This window comes from Ailuropoda melanoleuca, chromosome 7, assembly GCF_002007445.2.
Source record: "Ailuropoda melanoleuca isolate Jingjing chromosome 7, ASM200744v2, whole genome shotgun sequence".
NCBI classification, from domain to species: domain Eukaryota; kingdom Metazoa; phylum Chordata; class Mammalia; order Carnivora; family Ursidae; genus Ailuropoda; species Ailuropoda melanoleuca.
The window spans coordinates 103166818-103181187 of NC_048224.1; the positions used below are offsets into that span (position 1 = coordinate 103166818).

The window sequence follows — 14370 nt, forward strand, 5'->3', positions numbered from 1 at the left end:
CTATTAGTATCATTTGCATACAAAGAAGTATATGATAAATATATATTGAATGGAAGAATGAATCAATGAGTGACCCATCAGCAGGAGGTGCACAAAACTTGGAAAAACAATGGGTTGAGGTAAGTCTGTGCNTCTCTCTGTCACACAAATAAATAAAATCTTTAAAAAAAAAAATGAAAGTGGATCTAATACCTTCTTTTGTCAATATCCCCAAATTCACATCCTAATGTTAAATCTCTAGATGTGAATATTTTGATGCTGAGAAAATTTGAAAATACAGAAAAATACATGAATGGAAAAAAAGTGTAGTCTGTAGGAAAAAGCAGTAATAATTTTATTAGGCCATAAGCTAAATGTAGGTGTGATTTAGTATCAGAAACCTGCTACAATCTTAGTTTGTATAATCAGTGTTTAGTATAAATAAAATAAATGCAGATTTGAGGGATGGGAGTGAAAGGCAGTGCATAACTATCTGTCTTTAAATATTTGAACATTTTTCATGGGAAAGCAATTACGTTTATGTTATGGGACTAAAACATCAGAAATAAGATTAATTAAATATGTAAACTAAAGAATATCTGATTTCAAATAAAAACAAAGACTTCAAATACAGCTTTATTGTCTAGAATAGAAATAATTGTCTTTGTTATCAGAAATTTCTCCATTATTAGAGGTAGTCCTGAGAGATTCTGACTTGAGATAGTATATAGAGAATATATAGGATAGAATGGAGGATACAATGAAGAGTGATATAAATATGTATTTTAGATTTGTGATTTGTTGATTCTGTGATTCTGTGTGGTCTCACGTTATCATCCAAGATACTTCTGCTGCATTGTGTTCTCTCCTGGAATATGTCAGCCAAGTCAACTTTGAACAACTCCATACTGCAAACAGGATAACATTGGGCTTAGGAGTTGGGGAAAAGTAAAAACTGTTGTAGGTGCTAGATGCATTTATACTGAGTAAGAAGAGATTAGAGCTTGATATCCACTATCAAAGTAAAAAAAAAAAAAAANAAAAAAAAAAAAAAAAAAAAGACTGCTCCTGGAAAGGGAATGAGACTTAATACAACAATCCAGAATAACTGAAAGAGACTTTCAAATTCAACTTTTAAATGAGAAGTTCTGCTTTGATTTTGTTTTTTTTCTGTTTTTAATAAGATTACATGTGGAATACCAAATTACTCGTCCTTGGAAGACTTTAAAGAAAGGATGATCAAGAACCTTTCAGAATTTTTGTGACAGAATTCTGTGAATTGGTAGAATACTGACTGGGATAACATCTAAGTTTTTACTCTAATATTGGAATTCGAATTTTGTGGTCTTTTACATTATAGAAATAGATATGTTTCAGACATTCTTTATACAGATAAGAGACTTCCCATGTGTAATGATATTTCAAAACACCATCTGCCTTAAGATTCTATTACTGTGTATTCAATGATATATTGATGTGGAAATTAGTATGCCACCTGGCTTATATAGTTTTGAATGAACTCTCCTGTACTTTGTTATGAGGCAAAAACAATGGACCAGTTGTTCTAGACAGACACAGTCCATTATGTAAGTAACTCTGATATGGCTCTTATACCTCCTGCTTTTATTAAATAGAAGCAAACAAAATAAAAATGATTCTTATTAGTTCACTGGATCAACAAAGTGAAAAGACCACTTGCAAACTCAAGTACTATTATCTTATTATTTGTTTTCTCCTTTCAATGTTTTAAATCATACAAGGTATTATGTGAGTCCTTCTGAGTCTCTCCAGTTTGATAAGTTAATGATCATAATCAATGCCCTACTATTAAGTTTACTAATCACAATTTATAAAAAAATTTTGTTCATATTATCAAAACAAATTTTTAAAACTATTTTAAATAGTTTTAATTTAATGGTAGTAATATAGTATATAATAGATTTTAACAATAAATCATATTACAATGCTCATAGAGAATATATATATATATATATATATATATCANTATATATATATGTCTTTGTGTATATATATTCTTCATTTTTCTGGGGATTACATACTCATATGTCTTTTCATGATGACAGAAAAATGTAAATAAACATATTGTAAATGTGAATGCACTTTGGCTTAAAGTGCTACATTTTAATGAAAATGTAATATTTGTCACATTTTCAACTTAGGCTTTTGACACTTTGTCACCATGGAGCAGATATGGAAATATAAAAAACTTGAAGGCACTTAAATGTAGGGTGCTAACAGTGACAAAATTGCCCTTTTTGAGAAGATAAACGATTTGAAAGTTCCGGTCACCATTTTAGCTGTGTGGATTTTATTAATAACAGCATTACATAGGAATGGAGTAGTCACAGTAATTACAGCTAGCTTTTATTGAGTTGTTATTATGTGACAGTCCCTATATACAGCACTTTACGTATAGTATCAAATTCTCAGTGCAAATTTATAAAGAAATTATGTCCTCCATTTCATGCTCCATTCCCAGTCTCCAGTTTATGAATGAGAATATTGAGCTTGAATCAAGTAAACAGAAGTCTTTTGCTATTGGATAGGCAGGAAACTTGATTGTGAATAATTGCAGTGTAAAGTGAAAGGGGTTTCTATATGGAAGGGTGGCAATTAACATAAAATGAACAAGATGGAAAGAGGTACGGCAGGATAATGAGGAGCTTATATACCATGGTAAAAATTTCAGACATCATTCTATACACGATTAAGAGCTATTTTAGTACTGTGAAAAATGGAAATGCAAGATTAGATTTTAATGAGCAGGACAGACCAGTCCTGATATTACAAAGAGAAAAGTGCTATAAAGAAAATAAAGCAGGTAATAGGACAGAGAGTGACAAATGGTGATGACATTTTGTGTTAAGAAGGTTACATTTGGACGGAGACCTCAATAATAAGAGACATTTGAGCTGAGATCCGAATGTTGAGAATGAATAAGTCATCTGAAAATCTTGTGGAATAATGGTCAGGAGAATATCAAATATCCTAAGGTGGGGAATAGTTCAGCAGATCTTTTTAAGGACAAACAGATGCCCAGTGTACCTGAAACATGGTGAAAGGGGGGGGAATGTGATAGGAGATAATGCCTGAGATGAAGGGCCAAGTCATGTATGTGTCTTTGTGATACCATAGTAAGTCATTTGAATTTTATTCTAATAGCAATGAAAGTGGACTGCCATTGGGATGATACTTTCCCAATGGCTCCCCTAACCTGAGCCATTAGGCCCATGACAGACTCATTAATCAGAAAAAGTAACATAGGAAGAATAGCAGGAATGAACATGAGTAAGTGAGTACCACAGAACATGAGTTTAATTTGAATATATCGAGTTTTAGGTACCACTGGAGCAATTAACTGGGGATCTCCTAAGGAAAAATCATGCACTCTGTGAGTCTGTAACACAAGGAACGAAGGCTGAAATCTTGGAAGCAGATGAGGTCAAACCAGTGAAATAATGCAAATGGAATGAGGCCTAAAAATGAAACTCTCACAGGTGCAATTTTAAGAGAGGTCAAGAGAAATGGAAAGTTAGTCAAAAAGATGGGAAGGGTAATTGGAGTGTATAGGGTGGAGGAATACAGTGGAAAAGTACATTTCAAGAAGAAAACATAAAAAGCATCAAAACTAAAGAAACTTGAAATCAAATAAAATCTAAAAATTTTTGTCAGTTTTGTCAATGGAGAGTTAGGGACGGGGGTGAGTTTCAATATCTTAAGAAGTTACTGGGCATTAATAATGTTCATAAAATACCATTTATTCAGAAAAATTTTAGAACATTTTAAAGCTTATAGGAGAATGCAGAGAATTTCTGACCCTGTTTTATCTGGGGCAGAGGTATGGAACAGGAATAGCCAGAGTTGCTCTCTAGCCCTGGAAATGTTGCAAACCTGCTCAAGCATTATGCCCCTGAGATTATGAAAGCTAAAAGGACGTCAGTTTATGTTTTCAGTGTCCTTAATCACTCTTCCACCTCTGCCCTTTTGCTTAAGCTATTTATCTCAGTGTTCCTCCCTACTTCTTTCACTCTTCCCTTCTCTCTTTTATTTCTATAATTCTCTAGTCTCATATTTTGTTGTCAACATAATTACCAGTTGGGGTTAAATTGTGTCCCCTCAAAATTCATATATTGAAGCCTGAACCCCCATACCTCAGAATGTGATAGTATAAACAGAGGGCCTTTAAAGAGATGATTAAGTTAAAATGAGAGCCATTAGGGTGAGTCCTAATCCAAACTGACTGCTATTCTTACAAGGAGAAGAGATTTGGACACACAGAGAGACACTGGGGATGCACAAGCATAGAGGAAAGACTATGTGAAGAGGCAGCAAAAGGGTGGCCATCTGGAAGCCCAAGAAAAAGATCTCAGAGGAAATGAACTCTGCTGGCACTTTGATCTTGAACTTCCAGCCTCCAAACTGTGAGAAAATAAATTTCCATTGTGTAAGCCACTCAGACTGTAGACTTTGTTATGGCAGCCAGCAAATAATACAGTGCCTTCCCTTACTTGCACGAATCTTCACTATTATCTTTGGTCTCAGTCCGTACTTTCCTCCATTTCCCTCCCTCTCTTAGGTTTTCTATTCTGCATGTTCTCTTAGTTCCGATAGTCCTAAAAAACACAATGATATTTTAAACAATGTACATAGATTTTAAGTCTCCATAGTAATCCTATAGTAATCATCCATAAATATTTTAGACATTGATTTAGATGAAAGTAATAATGCTATGATGATAAAATCTGCCAGTTGATGTAATTAGAGTGGTATAGTGAATGTGGTGCATGACTGAAGGGACATCCAAGAAAAGGCCTAAAAAGAAGCCAAATCCAACAAAGCAAAATTAAATACAGATGAATGTAAAACCTTGAATTTGTCTAAAAACTAAATTTATAAATATAAAGATTATACAGTCAAAAACACAACATGAAATGTTCCACAAAAAAAAGGTCTTAGCTATTTTAATAGACTGTTACTGAAATATTTATCAGTGCAGTTAAGTTTGTAATAAATGCTGATGTAAACCTAGAGGTAAGGGAAGCAACCGTGTAATTTTTTTCCAGGCTGTTCATACTGTACTTATATAATTCCAGCTGCCATGATTTAAGAGGAATACTAAGTAACCTGGTTAGGCCCAGAAGACAGGATATTGAGTAGACTCAGTACCATTGTCTAAAAGGAGAGACCCAGAAGGATTTTATACTGAAGATTTAAAATATATATAAATAAAAAGGAGAGTCTTCATAACAGGTATCTGAAAATATTTAAGGGCTGTTATGGGAAGAAGAAATTCATGTTTTTCAAAGTGGTCACAAAACAAACACAACCAATGAAGAAAAGTTATAGAATGGCACATTGAAGAATTTCTAAAAAAATGAATTTGCTTAGAAAGAAAATGGTCTAACCAGTTAAGAAGTTCTGCCACTTACAGGGCTCAAATTTTGGGTGAGCAAACATATGTTGCTAGTGTTGTATGGAATAGTAAAACATTTACTGGGGATTTCAAAATTAGGCTCCATGATTCTTGGATGATTTTCTGGAGTTGCTTCATGAACCACATACCACAGCAGGGGCAAAATGAAAGGGGCTAAGTAGTTGAGATTCTTCAACTCTGTCTTATTTCAAGAACAGAAAGCTTGCTTTTACAGCACCATATACCACCCTTCTCAATATGACTATTTCATACCTTCTCTTCCTCAGCCTTATCACTGCAGCAACTGTCAGGATTGAAGTAATAAAACAGAAGCTGCCACTCTATACAGTGCAAGCAGCAAGAGATACTGTAGAGGGAAATAGGTTGTGAAAGTGTTGCAAGGACTGAAATACTTAACAAGGGGAGGTTGTGTTACCTGGAAGCCAGTAACTTTAGGAAACTACTACCCCTCTGAAGAAACAGACACTAGTCTGGTGCAATTGCTACAAGAACCCAAGCTTATGTTTTGCCCCTTAAAAAACCCTGTTGCTTCCTGCACTTCTCATCAGCCCTGGGGGCTTCCCACTGGCAACATATCCCAAAACTCTGACAGTAAGGATGCCTGCAAAATGTAATTTCTGGGGTTCCAGCACTTCTGATATAGGAAATAGCATCACAGGGGGGCAAGAATTGTGCTGAAATGCTAGAAAATCTCAACTGATGACACAATCTCATCCATTATGAAGAAAATAGAAGTAATCAGACAGGAGCTACTTCATACGCCTACCAAACATGCGTCAATCTATGAACATCCTTATTCCTATCAGCCTTCTTTCCTTTTACAATGTAAGAACTGTCCTAGCTATAATTTTATGCAAACTCCTCCTCGGCTGCTATAGAGATGAATCTCTCTCTTCTTTTCCAGAATGTCTCTCCCTCAATTATCCCCATTATCAACGTTTCAATCCCACCTTATCCTTTTGTTCCCCTGTATTAAAAAAAAAAAGTTCTTGAAAAAGTCGACCAAAGAAACTGTGTCATCATTTCACATCAAATTCTCTCCTCAAGCTACTCTAATCTGTCTTCCACTCCTCAGCTCTATCAGGATAAAAAATTCTAGGTTTCCAGGGGCGCCTGGGTGGCGCAGTCGTTGAGCGTCTGCCTTCAGCTCAGGGCGTGATCCCGGCGTTCTGGGATCGAGCCCCACATCAGGCTCCTCTGCTGGGAGCCTGCTTCTTCCTCTCCCACTCCCCCTGCTTGTGTTCCCTCTCTCGCTGGATGTCTCTCTGTCAAATAAATAAATAAAATCTTAAAAAAAAAAAAGCTTTAAAAAATTCTAGGTTTCCAAATTCAAAACTCAATTCTGTTTTTATCTTTTCTCTATCATATGTGTCAGAAACAGTGATTCTTTTCTTTTTAAGTTTTTGTTCTTTTGGTTTCCTTCACAACAAAATTCAACATTTTGTCTACCATGTCTCTTGAACTCCTACCACATCTTTTGTGCTGGATCCTCTCTCTTGACTCTTAAATGCTGTATTTCCCATTCTGGGTGTCCTTCTGTTTTCTATCTTAGCATAATTTTGGGATTAGCTCATGTAGATTCACATGTTCCAATACAACTATCACAATCTATACACCTAACACCAATCTCTTTGGAACTGCAGATAAATATCAAATTAATTATGCAGCTCTCCACTAAGACATTAAATAGTCTGACTTGACATTGTTAAAAAGAACCCTTGATTTCTCTCCACACATATATCTTCTCTAGTTTTTAATAATGTACTAAAAGGGGTTCTATTTCCACATCTATTAAATGGCTCATTCAAAACCAAAAAAGTTATCATTTGTTCATTTATATTTCTCATTGCTGCTTCATTCTGTCAGCAAATGCTATACCTCCATTACTTAAAAAAAAAAAAAATCTAGAATCAGTTCAATTTTCTCTATCTTTCCTGCCATCCACCTAAATTCACATCATTTCAACACTGGCCTTGGAAATTGCAATAGCTTTCTGACTTGTCTCCCTATTTCTACTCTCTGTGTTTACAACCCAGTCTCCACCTATTACCCCACAACTCTATATAAGCAGCCAGTGATTACTTCAAACTAAATCAGATCACTTCACTTACTTTAAATAATTCAGGGGGTTTCTGTTTTAATTGAAATAAAACTTTGTCTGCTATCCTGATTTACAGAGTGTTACAGGAATTGACTTCTATCTATCTGACTATTCTAAAATTACTCTCCTGCTTGTCTGGTAATTCCAGGGAACAGACCTACTTCCTGTTTCTTAAATATGTCAAGTTTGTTTTACCTTTAGGGTCTTGGCTTTATTTAGTCCCTCTGCCTGGAATGTGCTCTAGTGTATTGGGATCTCTCTTTTTTTAAACACCTTTTTTTTTTTTTAAGATTTTATTTATTTATTTATTTGTCAGACAGAGAGAGAGCACAAGCAGGCAGAGTAGCAGACAAAGAGAAAAGCAGGCTCCCCATGGAGCAAGAAGGTGGTCACTGGACTTGATCCCAGGACCCTGGGATCATGACCTGAGCCAAAGGCAGATATTTTACTGACTGAGCCACCCAACCATCCCTGGGATCTCTTTTTATGCTGAGGAAGCCTCTCTGAAGCCCATCTAAAGTAACTAACCCCTCTTCTCACCGATTTTTTTTCCCTATGTAGTATTTAATACAAATTATCAACTGTACTTGCTGAATTTTCTTTTCTACTAAAATGTAAGCTTGTTAAGTACATAGACTTCCCTCATTTTTTGATTGTTAAATATTCACTGTCTAGAAAACTTTTCTTTTTCTTTTTTTTTTAAGATTTTATTTATTTATTTGACCGAGAGCACAAGCAGGGGGAGTGTCAGGCACAGGGAGAGGGAGAAACAGGCTCCCTGCTGAGCTGAGAGCCTGCCATAGGGCTGTCCCAGGACCCCAAGAACATGACCTGAGCTGAATGCAGAAACATAACTGACTGAGCCACCCAGGCGCCCCTGTGCAACTTTTCAACTCTAACATAGTAGCACAAAAGTAGCCATAGATGATATGCGAACAGACGGACTTTATATAAACGTGTTCCAATGAAACTTTATCTACAAATATAGCTGATAGTTCATTTTGGCCCATGAGCTGTAGTTTGCCAATCCCCAAACTAGACTTAAGACTTACAACTAAATGATATGCAAAATTATGTCAGATGGACTAATTTAAGGGCGGAACTCATGAAATTCTTTTTGTCTTATATATTTTTTCAAATATTTCTTTTCATTCTTTTCATTTTATTTATCCTTTACAGCTGCTATTCCAGTTTTTACAACATCATTTCTTTCTTCCTTCTGAGTATTTTAACTTTCTTTCTTTTTTTTTTTTAAAGATTTTATTTATTTATTCGACAGAGATAGAGACAGCCAGCGAGAGACGGAACACAAGCAGGGGGAGTGGGAGAGGGAAGAAGCAGGCTCATAGCGGAGGAGCCTGATGTGGGGCTCGATCCCATAACGCCGGGATCACTCCCTGAGCCGAAAGCAGATGCTTAACCGCTGTGCCACCCAGGCGTCCCCTGAGTATTTTCACTTTCATCCATTCTGACATTCTTATTTGTACTTCTCACCCTCCAAGGTACATATCACTTGCTTTTTCCAAAGGTTTCTTACTTTTGTTAGAAATACACTTCCCTTCTCATGTGAAAAAGCAACATGTTTACTTTCTTGGCAAAGCCCTAACCATAGATAGATTCAGCCATCCGCTTTTTCAACAGATGAACCAAGCAGCTGAACAACATTGGGAAAGAATAACACTCTCTTCTCTGAACATTTGAGTCCATAACATAAATGGCGATTACTATTTTTTGGGCCTTCATTATTTCCAATCAATTTTACTCTGTTTTTCTTGCCAGTCTTTTCTTCCACTCTCCTGAGTAACAGTATCAAAAATTTTCAACCTTCCCTTATTCTCCTCTCCTTTATTGCCACTCACTCTTGTCAGATGATTTTTGTTTTCATCATAGACAAAACAGAAGTCATCAAATTGGGATTTCCTGGCCTTCTTGGCACCAAATTTAAAGTAATTTCTATTTGCAATCATCCTTCTATTCTGATACAATAAAGTTTAGATGCCTTATCTGTTATTTTGATTCTATTTCTTCCCCCCTCCTAAACTTTGTACAGTTGATTATTGTCTCTGTCTCCAATGTTTTCCTCTCCACTAGACCTTTTCACTTCCACATGTTCTAGTTTATCATACCAATCAATAAATAATAAATTAGTAATATATTGATGATAATAAACAATACTTATAATATATGATAAATAATTAAATAAAATATAAATCACTCATTTGTACACATTCTTCCATCTACTGCACACAAGTCCAAATATTTCTTTCTGTCACATTTAATTTAGAGTTAACTTCCTCAAAAGAGTTTTCCAAACTCCTAATAAAATTTTTTCTTCTTTACTTCCCCAAATATTCCAATCCAGCTTTTTCTGTTAAAGTCGCCAGTGGCATTCAAGTTGGTATACTGAACTAATATATTTCAGATGAAAGACTGCATTTCCCTGAAATCACTTGAGTCTTCTTATTCTTATAACGTTTTCCCAGGCCCCATTTACCTCAGATGGAAAATTCCACTCCATCCCAAATTAAAGCAGTTACTAGAATTAACAACCTATACCTTTCTCAAGGAACCTGCAGGGGTTCTTTTGTTCTTGCTCACACCAATTGGTATCTTATTTTGCTGAAAGTTTGTATGTCAGAATGCTTAAAGACTTGCAGTTTATTTCTCCAGAATCACTCCTACTTGTCCTTAGCATGGCTTCATCTGCAAAAGCCCTATAAATCCCTTTCCTTGTTTAATCTCTTTGAAGCAGTTTCTTTGGAGGCTGTCATCCCTGCTGGGCATCAGCTTATAAAATGAAAACTTTGTTCTTTCAGATCTCCTTGTTTATCAAAGGCTTAATTATTTTATTTTATTTTATTTTATTTTATTTTATTTTATTTTATTTATTTTATTATTTTAATTTTAAATTTTATTTGTTCCATTTCTTCACATCATTAGACACTGCTAGATACTCTTTTCTTGAAGCATTTCCTCTTGGAAGAAACAATATTAGACTTTTCTGACTTCCATCTTGCCTTTAGTTACTCTCTTGGTTTCTACTTCTCTTTTACCTGATTTCTATATTTTGAGATCCTCCTGGTTTGGCTTTAAAATTGCTATATTGTCATCTTAATCATTCTTCCTAATATACCTATCCATCATAACTTCATTATAAAATAAATCTCAGTGAGTCAAAAAGTATATCCAGAGCATAGTCATTGACATTGGATACCAGAATCATGCCCCCTCTGTCAGTTTCACTTCTGTCCATTCCCTATCCTTTACTTTCACTGCCACTTCTTTAGACCCAGCTACCATCATGTCTATGGGACAAAATGCTTTTCCCTGGTCTCCTTATAGCCTCTCTGGTTCTTCTTAACCAATTGTCATAGATCATCCTCTCTTAAAATCCCTACGAGGTTCCCATGTCTGCCTTGTTTATGCTGAATTTCCCTTATTGAAGGCGGGACTTGATACACAGCAGACATTCAGTGAATTGTTAAAATAATTATTAAACTCAATGAATAAATGACTGAATGGATTTATGAATTCTTGACAGCATAGATAAAATTTTAATGTCTGGATGTTAATGGGAGATGCAATCATTCAACCAGTGGGTAAAGTTCCCAGTGATCAAAATTTGTACTCTTTACAAGTATCACTTCTGCATTCATTTAGTAAAATCTCTGAGAGTAGAAAACTGTATTTATGATTTTAAAAAAAGAAAATTTTTGTTATAGATGTCATTTTTTACCTGCATGAATGTATTTCAAAACAGTATTTCAAAAACCACTGAAAATCATAATAAAACTAGTTAAAGACTTTAGATTCCATCCCAAAAAAGTTCTACTTAACCAGAAGTAAAACACAAAAGAAGATGAATCCTCATGTGGTCACATTTAATATCAATTATTAATATGGAAAAGAATTCTAACAGTTCTGCCATCCTTACTCCCTCCTATTTCAAGATTTATGTGCAGGATAACAGTGTATTATATGCTCATGCTGTTAGATTCATATTTTAAATTTTTGCAAACCCTTAAGTAAAAACAAAGGCAGAATTTGTATATAAAGCTGACTTAAATGCATTGTGGTTACATGCTCAAACCATCTGTTTTCCATTGAATTGAACTCACTTTTCTTTGGCCAAGAAAGGAATCACCGACTAAGTGAGTAGCAGAAGAGAACTGCCCTGAATTTAATGCTGATCAAAACACATTTGCCATTTTCAAAACTCTACATTTCTTCAGCAGCTCCTGTTGAAAGCCAAACTGTCTCAAATGCAGAGAAGGGGCTCAAAACTCTTTCAATTCAGATCAGACTGAATAAAACCTTATCCTGCCACAAGGGAGCGCTTTGCTTTTTCTGAGTATGACATTGCATCACTTATTCTCTGCATTACCCATTAATGAATTCCCTGTACTACAAGTGAGACTATGCATTATTTGAATACCAAGTTGTTGTCATGCATAGAACTAGGATATGGGGAGGAGGGAAAACAGTTTTTACTGTGAATGTACTGAGTCACTTAAGTGGCTGTCAGGTGTCCCTCAGTTCAACAAAATCTTTTCTCAGTGTCCCCTGGGAAGTTCAGAACATTCCTTTGGAAATGAAAATGTTTTTCTTCCCACTCCTACTGCATTTCTTTTAAGCCCACATACAAGCCATTATTCAAAGAATGAATAATCCTGAAAATTCTCCTGGGAGTATTCTCCTGATGCATACTGAACATAATGCAAGACAGAAGACAGAACGAGGTGCCTTTTCTCAAATAGCTGGTGTAGTTAAAAAAAAAAAAAATTAAAATTTTAAAAAAAGTTTTACCTCAAATTATGTGTGTGTGTTTATTTCGCCATTAGCCTGCCGATTTCTTAAAGACATCTGAGGCTTCTAGATTAATTTTTAACTCTCTTTTATAAACATCATAATCTGTACCATATTTCATTTTCACGTTTTCACCATCCTGTGCCATTAAGTTGTTTTATGAGACTTCACAAAGTATATAGAATATACTTGAAATTGGATGGGAAGGGACTGGGACTGTTCAGAGGAAGGAAAAAAAAATGTCAAACCAAATCTAAAATGTGCTTTATTAAAAAACTGACTTTTAACAATTCAGACCTCATATGAATTAGAATAAAATGGGAGACATCTACCAATACTCAATCATTACCTTGGTTAATATAGACTTTGCTAAATGTAAGAGTGTGTTTTTACAATAAAATATGAGAAAAAGAAAATTTCTCTAACATATTTGGAAATAAGTAAAGGTTGCATTCCACAGTAATGATAATAACTAACATTAAATTTATTTATTTATTAAAAATATTGAAAATGTCAGAAAATTCTTTCACAAATAACACTTTCAGATTTTTGCTTATGTCATTTAAAGGTGGCCTTACACCCCACTTTCAGGCTCTTTGTATCCCTCTTTCCTGCTTTATTTTTTATCACAATATTACCTTAATGTGACATACTATATTTCCTGTATATTTTTTATTGTTTCTTGGCTGTACCTTTAGCATTTAAAGAATGTACAGGTTCTGATTCACAGAAAGATGATGAGGAGTACGTTGATGTAATGAGACTTAAATGGGGCTTCCAAAGCAGGTCAGACTTTGAAAACATAATGAATTAACTTACAACGAGTTTTTGCTCTCCTTTTATGGCAATTATACAATTTACTTGGTAGCCTTTTGTAGTTCCATCACAACAGTCATGGCATCTGGATGCAGTGTGGCTAATGGAAATGTCTAGAATTTTAGACACACATAGAATATTATTTTCTTTTATCATTTTGGGAAAATTATTTTACTGCCCCATCTCTAGATTAAGTGATTTGGACCTGGTGATTTTTTTTTAAAAGATTTTATTTGTATGACAGAGAGATGGAGCATAAGCAGTGGTTTTGGGGGGTTGGGAGTGGCAGGTAGGCAGATGGAGGGAAGAAGGAGGCTCCCTGCTGAGCAGGGAGCCAGGGCTTGATCCCAGGACCCTGAAATCATGCCTGTGCTGAAAGCAGATGCTTAACTGACTGAGCCCCCAGGCACCCCAGAACTGGTGATTTTTAATATATCCCTAGCTTTCATTGATTCTTGATTTATTCTATTTATTTGTTTATCCACTTTCTCCTTCAGTAAATATTTAATAAGAGCATGCTATTTGTCAAGGACCTAAGAATAGAGTAGTGAATAAGTGAGAAAAATTCTGGTGGAAGAGTAATTAACAATATAAACAAACATATAAGATAAGAATAAAGAAAATAAAGCACAATGTGGAGATAGGATGTGTGGAGATTACCCTAGTGTGGATGATATCAGAAGACATATGTAAGGAGGTAATGTTTGATCTGCAACTGGAATGATGAGGTAGCCAGTCGTGTAAAGATTTCAGGGAAACACACTGGAGGGTGAAGAAATAACAAATCCTAAATCCCTGGGACAGAAATAAGCTTAGCATATTCAAAAAACAGGAAGAAAGTCTATACGGTTGATGCAGAGCATGGAAGTAATAATACGAAAGGTACCACTAGGCCCTGGTAGACTTTGGACCCTAGAATAAGGAGTTTGAGATTTATTTGAAATGTAAAGGGAAGCCATTTGACATGTTTTAACGGATGGAGGATTGGTTTTGATATCTGGGGATAATGGACTGTGAGGCAAGAGTAGAGGCAGAGAGGTTAGTGAGGAGGTTGTTAAAACAGCGTATGAACTAGGGTGGTAACAGTAAAGATGGTGAGAAGTGATCCAGTTTAGAATACATTCTATAGATAGAGTTTATGGAGTTACCTTTTGGGTTACATGTTAAGTATAGTGGAAAGAGAGGATTCAGGAACACGGCAGTGTGACTTTCA

General features: G+C 35.2%; 1 pseudogene; it reads right to left on the bottom strand.

Moving 5' to 3' along the window:
• The window catches only part of LOC100482475, a 64420-nt pseudogene that overhangs the window by 34819 nt on the left and 15231 nt on the right, over nucleotides 1-14370 (bottom strand).